Source organism: Ctenocephalides felis, unplaced genomic scaffold (assembly GCF_003426905.1).
Source record: "Ctenocephalides felis isolate EL2017-DRISC unplaced genomic scaffold, ASM342690v1 CF-g0.4_SCAFFOLD_01492, whole genome shotgun sequence".
Lineage (NCBI taxonomy): Eukaryota > Metazoa > Arthropoda > Insecta > Siphonaptera > Pulicidae > Ctenocephalides > Ctenocephalides felis.
This window is the reverse complement of record NW_020537646.1, coordinates 10,163,771-10,178,546: the sequence shown is the minus strand read 5'-3', so window position 1 is coordinate 10,178,546 and position 14,776 is coordinate 10,163,771. Positions and strand designations below refer to the sequence as shown.

The 14,776-nt window shown below is 28.1% G+C and overlaps 1 protein-coding gene across 1 annotated transcript in view; it reads left to right on the top strand.

The window, feature by feature from the left end:
• Nucleotides 1-14,776, top strand: part of LOC113371693 (calcitonin gene-related peptide type 1 receptor-like) — a 196,694-nt gene that overhangs the window by 6,025 nt on the left and 175,893 nt on the right. The gene's annotated exons all lie outside the window — the stretch shown is intronic.

Sequence of the window (14,776 nt, the reverse complement as noted above, 5' to 3'; positions counted from 1 at the left end):
TAACAATAATTTAACATCACGACATGTCGATACAAGATGACATTGATATCGATTTAGTTTTCGCCAACACGGAACTGATGAGACCAATTTATCGCCAATGTGCTAATTGTGCTAATAATAATTTATAAGACGTTTGGAAATTTTGCACAATAATTTAATAACGCAGACTCATTTCATGATGATTTAACATTCTCTCGAAGCGATTCAATTAACAGGTTCAAAAATTCAAAGTATATGGTGCAATAAAAGAATTTGTGTATCAAACGATTTTTATGAGGATACTGGATTATCTTTTAAACCGGTTTAAAAACGCAAATATAATTTACTAAAAAATGTCTAATCATTCATGTAGCATGTAATTGTTAAATTATTAATTAATATTGGATATTATTATATTTATTGAAATTTGGCATCCTTGGATATTTGGCTGCATATATTTTTAATTTTCAAGTGGAGAAGAAGTTTGTTTTAGCAAAAAAACCGATCAGCTAATTTTTTAATTTCTCAAAGTTCAAGTCGTTCTGTATCCAATGAGACCAAATTTGGAAAATGTATATTCGCGTAACTGTATGAGCCAGTTTTTTATCTTTCGTCAACGTTTTATATTTTTCTTATCCATAATCAAATTATGTAATATTAGAAGGCTTATAGCTTAAACTAAATTCAAATTTTAAATGAATTTTAATTTTCAATTTCAATGTCAAACAATGATATGCTGTTTTTCGCAGTTTTTTGCATTTATTTCTACAATATCACTACAGTTTTAAAGTTCATTAAATTAAAGATTGATTAAAATTCAAATAACCGTTTACAAGAAGTATCAATTTATACACACATTTTTCTCATCATTATGTCAAAAATTGAGATATTATTCAACATGTTCTATGGTAATAAATACTGAAGTTTTCCTAGAAATCCTGGTCTGGTGACCCTTAGGCTTCACTGATGAGAAATATTTTTTTCTGAAGTAATTAATTTTCAATTTACTAATATTATCAATTACGTCGAGGGTCGAGGCTTTGGATATATTTGGTGCTCCGCTCGAAGGCTGATACACTCTGAGATATTTTTTTTACCCGCATTTTATTTTTAACCCTTTCTCTTATCTTGTTTACATTTAACTTTTATTTTACAAACTTCTGCTACCCTGCTTCTTTGTTCTGCGCCTCAGCTTTCAATTCCACAGAGGTCGTCGATCATTCTCATTTTTTTTGCCCTAGGCTTGTAGTTCAATTTTTCCTTGTAAACTCATATATAATGTATATATCTATTCGTAAGTGGCATAAACATTCGCAACAATGAATTTGTGATTTGTATATGAATTATGTGTATTTTTCACTCTGTCAATAAAACTAATTAGGGGGAAGTCCCGTAACGCCGGACGGCACTTAACGCCAGACACTCTATTTAACACTCTATTTAAGCGAGTATAAATCTTTTTATTTCAAAATACTAGTGAAAGGGGCGCGGGGGGCACACAGGTGCAGGATCACGCGCCAAGACTCACCTGTGGCGCACACGGCCATGGCGGGAGTAACTCTTTGTTGTTTTAGGCGCAAAAACACGGCGTCACCTAAATATCAATGGAAGTAATTCTAGTATATTTATGCATTTACATTTGATTAGCATTCAAAGATAAAAGTAGTACTTGATTGTTATCCGTAAAATGGTAGAATATTATTAGATATTTAAAAAAATTTTAGTAGGTACCACCAAATGAACGAAAATGTCTGTCCCTTACACCGGACACTATGTCGTCCTTTAGCGCCGGACAGTAAATATATTGATATTTCTTGTGAGAATTGACATGATTTACTCTATTTATTTAATTTTGTTCTGTCGGTCACTACATACCCCCATATGTCGTATTTCCTAGTCAAAGAATGAAAATTTTATGATTTTCGAATGAGAGCATCGGTATGGCCCAGCCAAAATGGATATTTTGGCTGGAAATGGTGGATTATTAGTGAATTTTTTTTGCAATATCTAACAATATTCTCAAACACTAATGTGCAGAGTGTAGAGATGGCTACATATGTGTTCAATGTTGGTTATTTTGAAATGTCCGGTACTAGGTGCCACTTTATAAAATAATATTTTTTGTTACCAAAGTTTGATTGATAGTATTAATTATTTTTTAAGATTTCGTTTTTGTTAATTTTGTTTGATTTCTAACTTTGTTATCTAACATATGTCATAATTTAATAAATATTTCGTAAAATATTTTTTGATTTATTTATAAATAACCTTAGGTGTCCGGCACTCGGGGACTTCTCTCTATATGTAATTTCATTTTTGATTTTTTTGCGATTACCTTATCCTTTCCTGCGAAAAGTTAATAATTATTACTCATTTAAATTTTGTGAGGCTTCGATTACATTTTTCCTCAAATTCCTTTAATATTTTCGTAGACCGACTGCGACTCATAGCTCATCGCTGCAACAATGTAGTATTGCGTGTAGCTTATAGTATCGTAACAAGCAATTAACATAATAAGAGCGAAACGGGCCTTGAAAATAACAAACAGAGGCTGCCGGTGTCAGCCGCGGTTTATTCTAAATCACGGACTCGTGGGGTACACTTCGCCATTGCTCCGATTCAAGGTTCCGTTTAGATTAATCATACGGCGAATTTATAGCTGCGATCTGAGCCCGTATGCAATAAACAACCGGGTAAACTTATTGTTTGTTGGAAATATCTAACTATCTATGATGAATGCGATCATAAATATCGCAGAGTTACGAATGTAGTGAATGTAGTATGAAATTATATTACAGGTGGTCAAAGGCGTATAGTAGTAACAAAAAAGATTTTTATGTAGGCATTCATATTAACAAGAAAAACTAAGTAAGATAAGTTCCTGATGAAAAGTCACAAAATTATTCAAAACTAATGGTGCATTGTATCGTGCCTGAGTGAGGCAAATGCGAGTCTTAAGGGGCACAACTAGTGTAACCACCCAAACAAAAGATGATTTTTGGGAATTTATATTAAAAAAAAAACTACTTAATCAATCATTTCAAAATTTTAGGAATATATTTATACATGTTTTGAGAATACATAATAAAATTTTTAAAGAAAAAAATTAAATATTTTTTAAGTTATCGTCGATCTCCAACAGCGCGACAAAAAAAGGCCCTTCACTGCTGCAGTGATTCCGGCCTTCTACGTGGACGAAATTAAAAAAAAAATCTCGTTAAACTAGATAATATTGTCTATTGAATGAACGATATAAAAAAAAATTAAAAATTGACAAAATGACGGCGTTTTTTTAAAAAAAGTCGAATTTTACTTAAAATTTTGGTCGTTTTTGGACTGCCAAAATTCGATTTTTGATCCGATCAAAAAATCGATAATTCATTTTACAGAGAACTATATATAGAACATGCAAAACAAATTGATAGCGATCGGATCATTTGTTTTTGAGTAATAGCTGCAGCAAATTCGGAAAAGCTGTTTCGAGAAAAACGTGTTTAGATTAAATGATCGTTATACTTTAAATGGCTTAAACTCAAAAACTATTTCAGATATCGATTTAAAATTTTGGTATGTTATTTTTAAAGGTATAACCTATTGAAATATGGAAAAATTGAAAATTCGATTTTTTTAATATTTCACACTAGTTGTGCTCCTTAACGTACCGCAATTTAAAATGTTCAGAAGCTATACATTTTTTTTTTAATTTTGAATTTTTTTCAAGGCAATCGTGCCATGTGGCTGTGGTTAAAAATTATAAATCATGGTACGGAACGCATAGAAATGTAAACAATATTTGTACTGAATTTTAAAATATATGAAAATTTGATGTGCATCTGTTCAATGATCATTTTCGATTGCCAAAGAGCGTTTTTGAAAGATTTCCGAAACCGCTGGACCTGCCTTCCTAAACCAGTTTCTCATTCCAATACAAGGGAAATGTACTTTCCGTTCTCTCAAAAAGTGAATTGCCACTTTATGCGTTTTTGCCCCGTATCTTCGAAACGGCTAGACCAGCCTTTGGCAAAAACTAATCAGCATGTTTTCCAATTAATAGGAATCGAATGTTTTTTTAAATCATTCAAATCGGTTAGTCCTAATTTCTTTGTAGATTTTTTGATATTACATTAACTTACCCTACGAGAAATTAAAAATTAAGAAAAACCATATGGTTTTATTTATAATAAAAATTAATTTGAAAAATTAAATTAAATTTAAATGTTACCAACAACAATTTTGAGCTGTGTGAAACTTTTCAGATTTTTTTCACATGTTCTAAATTTTATTTTAGAAAAGTTTATTTAGTATTTAGTTTATTTTGTCATTGTACCAAAAATATTGAATGACATGAACAAAATTTATATTTAAATCTTTACTTTATATCTCGTGTAATATCTCCAGAACTGCCGGTAAACAGTTATTTTCACAGCGCTCATATATTAGTACTATTTATAAACACGTGTAATTATGTTATGTATATTTATTCTTCTACTAATCAGTAATTAGTCTTATACATAATCAAATTGTAAAACTGTTTAAAAAATAATGCTTTTCACTAAAAATTTAATTCTATATCACTCATCATCACGAATTCAGTCATTTGAATGATAATGCCAAAAGTCATTCGGGCATAATATCATGAAGCATTTACCGATATCCTACCACCTGATGAATATAAATGAAAAAGAGAGGAAAACGTCGTAAACAAACCGAAATAGCAAACTCATGAAAAATTTATTGTTTACATTGCTTTCCTTTTATTTTAGATCCCTCGAGAATTATTATAATATCGAGCCGAATATTGTGGGCGATTTGAAGATCCCTCTGTAATACCTTTTCTTCGAGATTTTTATCATAAAGTGAAAGCATGCCTTATTAAAATAAAATTTTATTTAGCATATTCTAAGCTCTTTGACGGGCTGATGGAAACTGAAGATTATTAAAAATGCGGTATTAATTTTAGCTTTATATCGGTAGTGTTATTTCGAACATTTTATTAAATAATATTCATACTATTTATATCATTTATCACTCAATTTTAACGTAACTTATTTTCAACTTCTCATATTTTGTATAGCAATATTTCATATTGCAAATCATTTTAATTAATTACAATCGAATGACGGTATCACAAATTTTTAGACTATTTTTCAACTTTGGCGAATGCAAATTATTTCTTGTTAATTTGAGAACTATTTTTTTGGCTTTATACGTGGCATCTGTAAATTGAACCGAAGTATTTGTAAATGATGCTGTCGGCCTTGAATTTAACATTTATGTAAAATCAATTATCATCGTTAAACTATAAATTGCCTAGGTATTATGGTTTAATTTAGAATTCAGATTTGACATCCGCTTTGGACTATAACTATACGTATTTTGTACTTGCAATCACATGTGTAATATTTGATATAGCAATTCTAGTAAGTACGTAGTAATCTTGTCTAATAATAATCGAAATTGCTGTATTAGTAATTTGCACATTACAAAATATATAGCTAATACATTTTTAGCTTTATAACTTATAGCTATTATTGAATTATATATGCAAATAATCAGTCTTGTTGCATTTGCATTTTGCCCAGAGAATTTCGACATTATTATCTGATAATGAGTTAATTTCAACAGCCTCAACTTTTTAAAACAAATCAAATGCATATGTAAGTGCGATAATTTGAGCTAAGATTTTTTACATACAGTGGCATTTTTTCTAATATACATATATTATACATGTTATAACAGTCCAATAATATACACCTGTAATAAAATTAAAAGTGTATAAAAAAAATTCTCACAAATCATCTTAAAGTGATTTAACATAATTTCTCTAATTTATAAAATAATGAACGTTGTAATAATTGAGTGTATTTACAGAAATTATAGAAACGAGTTTGCTAAGAAACGATTTTCAAAACTTGTCTTATTGCAATTTCATATAATACGATTTTCATATAATAACAATAATAACTATAGTGAAAATAAGTGGAGAAAGAAATTATTAATTTTATGTATATAAGAAATTGTAATAAAAAAATCGGAAAATGTTTTATTGGTACGAATAAACGTTTTTGTGCTCTATGTAAACGGTATATTTTATTTTTTTTATTACAATTATTTATTACAACTGCTAAACAATTTAACATCTAGTAATAATAATAAATGATAACATACATTTAAATAAATAAGAGTACAAGGGATAGAATTTACATTAAAATGATATCCATAGTATGATGATTTAATATACAATAAAAGCAAATAATAAAAAAAATAAAATTAACAAATAAAATAAATAAAATTTTTGAATAATAAAAATAATACTTAAGTTGAATTAAAATTAAAACAATAAGTGACAGATAATAATAAATATAACAAAATAACAAAATTATAATAATAAGAAAATAATAATAATAATAATAATAATATTAATGTTTGCGTTTACAAATGGCTACCTATGAGTTCATTGGGAATTGGTATATTTTTTTATTATCAATATCATCATAAAATACAGAGAGTAGGAAAATTTAATTTACCGGCCTTATAGAAGTGAACTTACCTTATTCGATCAGTTGCTGATTCAAATCTGTTCTCTATTTTGTTGTTAAATAACCCGTGAATAATTTGTAGTAAATAAATATTAAGCATTCAGCTTAATATAATAGCTATTAAGCATTAAAATAGCAGTAAAGTATTTAAAATTTTCTGAAAATTCTTTGCTATAGAAATTGTTAAAGTTCTGCTTGTTATTTTCTGCCTTATGTTCAGACTGTGAATTCTATCATTATATCATGAACTACAGAGAAGATGGTAATAAAATTAATCGGTCATGTAAAAGTAAAATTACCTTGTTCTAAAACCAGTTGCAGATTCAAATCTTTATTTTCTATTTTTAGATTTCGCTTAATTACAAACATCGCCGTTAAATAATTTCTAATTACCCACAATTTAGTTCAAACCGAGTTCCTATTACCCACTATCACGGCTGGCTAACTTTTATGATTGCGAATTAATCCCGTTTCGATTTTACTGCTTTATTACAATATTCCAGTACGTTCGCATCGAAGCTTCAGCTACATCCATTTTCCATTTTCAATAAAATTTATTGCAAATCATGGACGTGCATTCTCAATCCGGTCGATGGTTATCGGGTTAGTTGCCCCGTGTTTTCCATGGCACTGTTTTTCAATACTATCCGATAATCTTAGGTATAAACTTCCTGGAAACTTTACTAACATGTTGTTACAGACCTGATAAAAAAGGATATCGTAAATAAAACAAGTAGGATCTAGATGCTTCTGAAGCGAGAACTTCGAGCGCATCATTTCGATCCAGTTGATTCGTAATATACGAGGTGTGTTCAAAAAGTACCCGGAATTACTAATAATTAAATTTCGCGGGTCTGGAGTGTCTGATTGTCAAATTTTTTTTTTATTGTGTTGGTATACATGCCCCTAAAGTATGATGAAATTTTCAGCTATATTCACTGTTTACTTTGTCTGTGGTAGTCGCTAAGGTTCGACGTGTTTTTCTGAGCTCGGCGATTTTTACAATGGAAGAATTGAAAAGTCAAAGAATTTGTATTAAATTTTGCGTAAAAAATGAAATAAAGTGTTGCAAAGTGCAAAAATTCACCAGATATGGCTCCGTGTGACTTTTTCCTATTCCCAAAGTTGAAGAGACCCATGAAAGGACGGCGGTTTTCCTCGATTGAAGAAAATCGCTGAGAGTGCTCAAGGACATATCAAAAAGTGAATATCAAGGGTGCTTCGAAAATTGGAAAAAACGCTGGCATAAGTGTATTATATCTGGGGGGGGACTACTTTGAAGGGGACCACATTAATGTAGACGAAGAAATAAATATTTTTTTGAAAAAACGAAAATTCCGGGTACTTTTTGAACAGACCTCGTATATATATATATATAAAATAGATACATTTTTAGTTCGGATTTGTGATAGATTTTGTCTTCAATTCTTATTTTTTAAAAAGTTTTAACAGTAGAGGTGACTTGGTACGGTTGTGACAGTCGTCTTAGCAGCTAAACTATACTGATTTTGAGATAGGGTTCAAACAGAGAATTTACATAATCTGTAGATCGAATTGCTTTTAAAAAGCATAATGTAAGTTTTTGTTCGATTTCTTTTATTAATATTTATTACTCGTATACAGACAGATCACTTTGTTTGTTAAATATTTTGATATTAGTTGAACGTTAGTAGCAATTACTAGCAATTATTTTTGTTTTTTGAGATTTGTATTTCTTGTCCTTTTTGAATCAAACAGAAAAATATAACTTAACTAAGACAAAATACGAGAGAAAAGGGGAAGAAATTTTCAATACAAGAAAACCAAAGATTTCACAAAAATTTCTTGTTTAAAATAATACATTCTGTTATTTAATGTTATATTTATAAACTTTGTTTAAATGTTTATGTTGTGTTGTGCTACATATTTTGGACAATAAAAGTCGTTATAAATCATTTTGGAGTTTATAGCTATTGTTTTTTAATCTATTTTTATGCTTTCTCTCTGGGTGTGTACGGTTTTTACACTTGCCCTTTTCTGGTATGATTTCATTTTATGACTAAACCATCATATTTAAAAACAATATTTCAGTATTTTTTGTGGAAAAGTGTTCAATTGACTTTTTACCCAGCTAACTTTATGAAACAAAAGTGGCACAATCGTACCCAGTCTTTCTTAACTTATTTTTCTATAAACTACTTAGTTTCATCTGAAATATATTTTTTTAGTGACCTTTTATATGACTTTTCCAGGCAAATCAATTTATTTATTTCATAGCTTCTTGAAAAAATTATTAATTTCCTTCATAAAACATCAAAATTATAGTATTGTACCTCAATTCGATTTTTTTTGTTAACTGTATATGAAGTTTAGAATAAATCAGCACAAACTCGATAATAATGAAAAATATTCTCAAGCTATTTTATCTTGCCTTACTGGTAAAATACTTTTGTATAAAGTTATGTAATAATTTTCTAATAAAAATATTCATTCTATATGAAATTGAGATAGTTATTTTCCTAGGAGTTTATAGTTTTGTTTCTATATTATAATTTTTATAATAAGTTTTTGACATTGATGCTTTCGCAATTTAAAACACAAGGAAATATCTCATTGTAGATAAACTCTTTGAGTGCATAAAGACCAGCATATTGTCTTAAAATACTATTTTGATCGGCAATAAATATATGCAAAAAATATTTAGAACACCACAAGAGAAATTGTATTGACTCGCATCCAATTATGATCCATTCCATCCATCAACTCGCCCTTTATTCAAATGATACGCAAATAATATATAAAACCCTTATACTTTGCCAATCAATTGCCTTGTCAGCAGCATTTTCACTATAGGTCGGTGAGAATAATGCAGGTCAGTGGAAAAAATCATTTTTCATATTTTATTTTTTGTGGAACTGTCGGAGGAACCATATGAAAAGCACGTTCGGAGTGTTTCAAGTCATTATGGGGCCCCCAGGGTGTTCTCATGCGGAGTTGTCATAACTGTTTTCTTGAAATTCTCATAGCGAAATAATTTACGACACGTGCTGGAAGGTACATTGCATTCACCGCATAACTTCTTCACATTAATAGATAATATATATATATATATATATATATATATATATATATACATATATACTAGCAAACCGGGCGATCTCCGTTTCACCACCAGATGGTTTCATTTTATGTAACATTTCGTTTGGTGATTAAAAGAAGAAGTAAAAAATTGTCTGCTGTTGAAATTGAATAAAAATTTGCACAATACACGTGATTGATTTGATGGTTGCCAATTGAAATGTTACGAAACGAATAACTTATTTTGTTTACATTTTTTGCACAATTTCACATTGAACACAATGCCGGTTTGCCACATGAAATTAACTGAGCAGAGAACAATGAGTAGCTGTTAAACCAATGAGTAGCAGTCAAACAAATAACATTAGTTTGTAGTACATGCTAAGTATCAGAGATGACGCTGTATGTGAAAAAAGAAAAAGTGTTTTCCGCTTTTCTGTTGAAATTTTTCTTCAATTTTCTTTGCTATAAACCTCACGGAGTCCGAGACCTTTCCAACGAATGCAAAATCGTCGAAATCGGTTCGTGCGTTCTGGAGTTATATCGTCAGGAAGGAAAACCCAAATTATTTTTATCTAATAGATATATAAATTACATTCTTTCTTCTGTTGGAAACGGCAAATTATATATCACAGTTCTCATCTATATCTACCACAATTGAATAATTATAATTGTTCATTTTACACATGATTTAAATTCATTATAGTTCAGTGTAGCGTAATTTAATATTTTAAATTTAATTAGGACTAATTTAACCTAATATTAATATTAATGGATTTTCTTCCATGTTAATTATGGCATAAAACAAGCTGTTATTCAAGTAAATAGGTGTTTATACTCGATTTCACGAATGAACTTTAATCGCACCTTGCTGTTTTATATCTAATAAAGCCTTCTTTATTATTTGTTTAGTATTTTCTTTGCTTTATGATATAAATTATATCAAATAATTTAGCTGAATTACTTCTAAAATAAAAATTATATTAGTTCAATTTCAAGAGAAAATTACATTCGTGAAAGTTGCGAACTTTATGGAAAGCAACGATAAATTTTGAGAATTTTATAATACTACAAAAAGGATTTTAAGTGATATAAATAACGATATAAAGGAATTTAATAAAAATACAAAATATATTTCACAGAAATAGCTAAAATCGATTCTTTTAATAACTTTTTAATTATTATCGTCCTCAGGCATTATTTTTATTTTTGCTTTATGAAAATAGTAATACCAATACCGGTCAGCTTTGTCAGCAATAAAACTTCTATTAATTATATATCTAGTATAGGTTTTCTGGCGATGCAATAGAACAAAAACCGTCATTTTATTTGTTCTGTCTTTATTTGTAGCACAAAGCTGTGGCATTTTTAATTAAGTTGTCACAGCCTGTTTTAATTAAAATCAATGATTTTAAGAGTCTTATTGTGATGCAGTTTTTTTTATTTTGTTGTTTAGTATTGATTCAATAAATTCTGTAATCAATTGTAACTGAGGTAATTAGCACGTGTGATATTTTTATGGAATTTGCAACATTTGTTATAATGTTTCACACCATGTTGATCATAATATTATATTGAAAGTCTCATATGCGTTTTACTTAAATAACTATTCTAAAATGTTAAACATCACATCAATCATTAATCATCACATTAATTATGCCACTAGCAATATTTCAAAATAAAAATAAACCAAATAATAAATTCGTGTAATATGAAATTACTTTGCATACGAATTACTTACCTGTTATGTGTAGTATCCAACTGCGATAATTAATGAATGACTACACATATGCAGGATGATTAATACTGCATAAGGTGTATTAAAAATGTTTTTGCACAAAGTTGCGTATGTAATTTAAATAATAATAATTGAGTTTTATGACAACAGAAGAAGGATGCTCTACAATGCATATAGTGTATTAAAATTGATGTTTTTTTCATAAAGGTACGTATATACAAATAAATAGTGTCTTTTGAACTGCGTCAGTCGCGATGTCACGAACCAGATCACGCGTTTTCTGTTTTTGTTATCAATTAACACTATATCTTATACCGTACTAAACTATATACTTTACGATAAATGAGCGACGATTATATCAAAGAAGCCAATTTTACACAATAATTCTCATAATTTCAATAGTCGTCAACATGATACTAAAAAATGTTTTTTGTAGTAGTCACAGTTCGTCAATGTGCAAAAACATGTGGTGCACGAGCAAATTCTTATACATTTTAATAAAAATGAATGACGTATATAAAGTGGAAATTTATGCTATTTTGTATAAATATAAAAACACTAATTACTATATGTTACTTCCTTTTACATTTTTACTTTATTAATTGACTTCTGTAATAATTTCCAACCCGTATAAAGTTAAATTGCATATAAAACTTTATTGAATCATTATTTTCTTTTACAAGTTGGAAAATACTCTTTGAAAAATATTCAATTTACTAGTTATTTGTCTAATTGGCTCATAAAATATTTCGAAATAAATATATAAAAGATTTCTCGGACTGGAATGTAAATTGGAATAACTATTGAAAAGTTCGATATATCTTTTTTTGCGTTTTAATTGATTTAGTTTGGTTACTCAAAATTGGGTTCAAAGTTCATTTACTGTCTGTCCATTTTGACATTGGGAAACATAACATTTTAAGGTATATTTTATAATGGAAAGAAGCAAAAAACAATTATAAACTATGGAAAAACATTTATTTTATTTTTATTTGTCTAATTGGCTATTAAAATATTTCACAATAAAAATATTAAAGGTTTCTCAGTCTGTTATGTAGATTGAAATATCTATTGAAAAGTTTGATATATCTTTTTTGCGTTTTAATCGAATAAGTAAACTCGCAAATTAGTTTGATTACTCAAAATTGGGTTCAAAGTTTATATTTTGACATTTGTAAATATCACAATTTTGCTGTTTATTCTATAAGGTAAAGAAGATAATTGTGAAGTATGAAAAAATATTTATATCATTCTTATTTACACGTTTATTATTGGAAAAAGATTTAATTTTATAACATTATACAAAATATACAAAAGTATATCATACTACATTATTTTGAAAAATAACTTTTTATTTTCAAACATTCCCGTTAACTGCGATACTTTAATAAAATCAAATAATAAACGTTTTGAATTGAAATTTGGATCGAGATTGAGATTTTTTGTACATAATTGTGTAGAAAAGACTGGGTATGGTTGTGGTACTTTCTTATCAGCAATAATTCTGAAAAAATAGTGAATTAAATTGTAATTTGAATATTTGTCTACAAGCAAATACTGAAATACTGTCTTTAAACACGAAGGATTAGCTCTTTAAAAGCTATTTGGTCCACAGATCATTTTAATGTAGGAATGTAGGGCGCTGACTAAATGCAATAATGGAAACTTGTTCGAACAAACATACTTTTTCTTTCTTCTTTTGGATCCTATCTTAAAATCAGTATAGTTTAGCTGTTATGATCACTGTCACTACCGTAACCTTGTCACAACCATACCCAGTCTCCCCTACAATATGTAGTTATATTTTAATTTACTGGACTCCGATTATTTTTTGTTAATAAGCCATGTGTAAACTTTTTTCATAATTACGTAACGTTAGAAAAAAATACATTGTCTACTTTTAGTTTCACAATTCTTTTCAAACCATTTCTAGATTTTTCCCATAGATATTGCTCTTCTTAATACCACTCTCCTCAAAACGAAATATAATAACACTTGTGTCGAATCCATTATGTCGTGGTATAAAAATGCGGACATATTATTGTTCCTCACATATTTTTTCTTGATGTGATCTTTCCATAAGTATCATAACTTATGTGCTAGACTTATGAAAATTGCTTTCGACAGCATATTGAGTAGGTAGGCGAAGAAAATCTTCCACATAAAATATGTGACTCGTATTAATTTAAAATTATGTACCAATTCATGTAACGTCATAAATAGAGAGACGTTACAAACTTGAGATATATTTGTCTATTACAAAAAATTATATAAAATATGTCAAACACAAATAGCTTAAGATAAATACTAAGACAAGTAGATAGACAAATTTGAAAATTTTTAGGATTTTTTTAGAATTCCCAAAAATACAGAAAAACATATAGCCCAATTCTAAGAAATATAGTTCTTGACCCAATTTGAATAAAAGATCATTTACACACATATAGTTTTTTTTAAAGTTTAATGAATTTTTATCATTTTAAGGTTAAAGTTCGTTGTATTTGGACAATGACAACGTTAAAATAAATTCTCAATGGATATAATTTAATTATTCGTATATAATTTCTTTATAACGTTAAATATTATAAAATAAATATTAAATTAATTGCAATGAAATTAATGCAATTATTTTCTTCAATAATTTATTTTTTTAAATTCATTTCATTTCTAATTTATTTTCAACTAAGGTGCGATATAATAAAAGTTTTTGTTTTAATAATAGAAATAATAATAGAAAGTCATTTTTAAATTAAAATTATTCATAATATAGAGCATATCATTATATGTATTTATTGACCATAGATAATTTTCCAATTTCCATCGTAATATAATTTTTCATGTATGCATTGATGATAATTGCTCGTACTCGTATATCTATTAAAATTATATTCGATCATTTCCGAACAATGAATTTTAAATGAGGTTTTATTTAGTTCATTTAATTTCGAATTATCTCATATATGGTAATATACATGCTGGATATTGGATAATCGACCTCTGAATCCATAAATAATGATAAATTTATTTTTTCAAAAAAATACCTGAGTAATATATATTTTGTATCAAATTAATTATTCAATTCCAATTAAAAATTCAATTCCATTATTTGGTTGGATTTAAAAAATATAAATAGATGAAAAAATAGAAGCAGCAGAAGAATGATTTATTAGAAAAACTAATTTTTCCTTATCCTCTAATAAAAGTAGTAATATGTATCTCTATTCTCTAATCATTGTATGGTGTATGACAGTTTTAATACAGATGTGATAAAAGTTGATCGTAATTTGATATCTTGTTGTGTTTTATTGCGTGCGTTATATGTTATGAACCATAAAATCAGCAATTATTATAAAGAGAATTATACAGAACGGCATAAAAATATAATGAATTGTGAATTTATTTCGCATCATGTTACCTAGTAACTTCAATAGAATAGAAATTCTATTCTATTATATAACAAAAA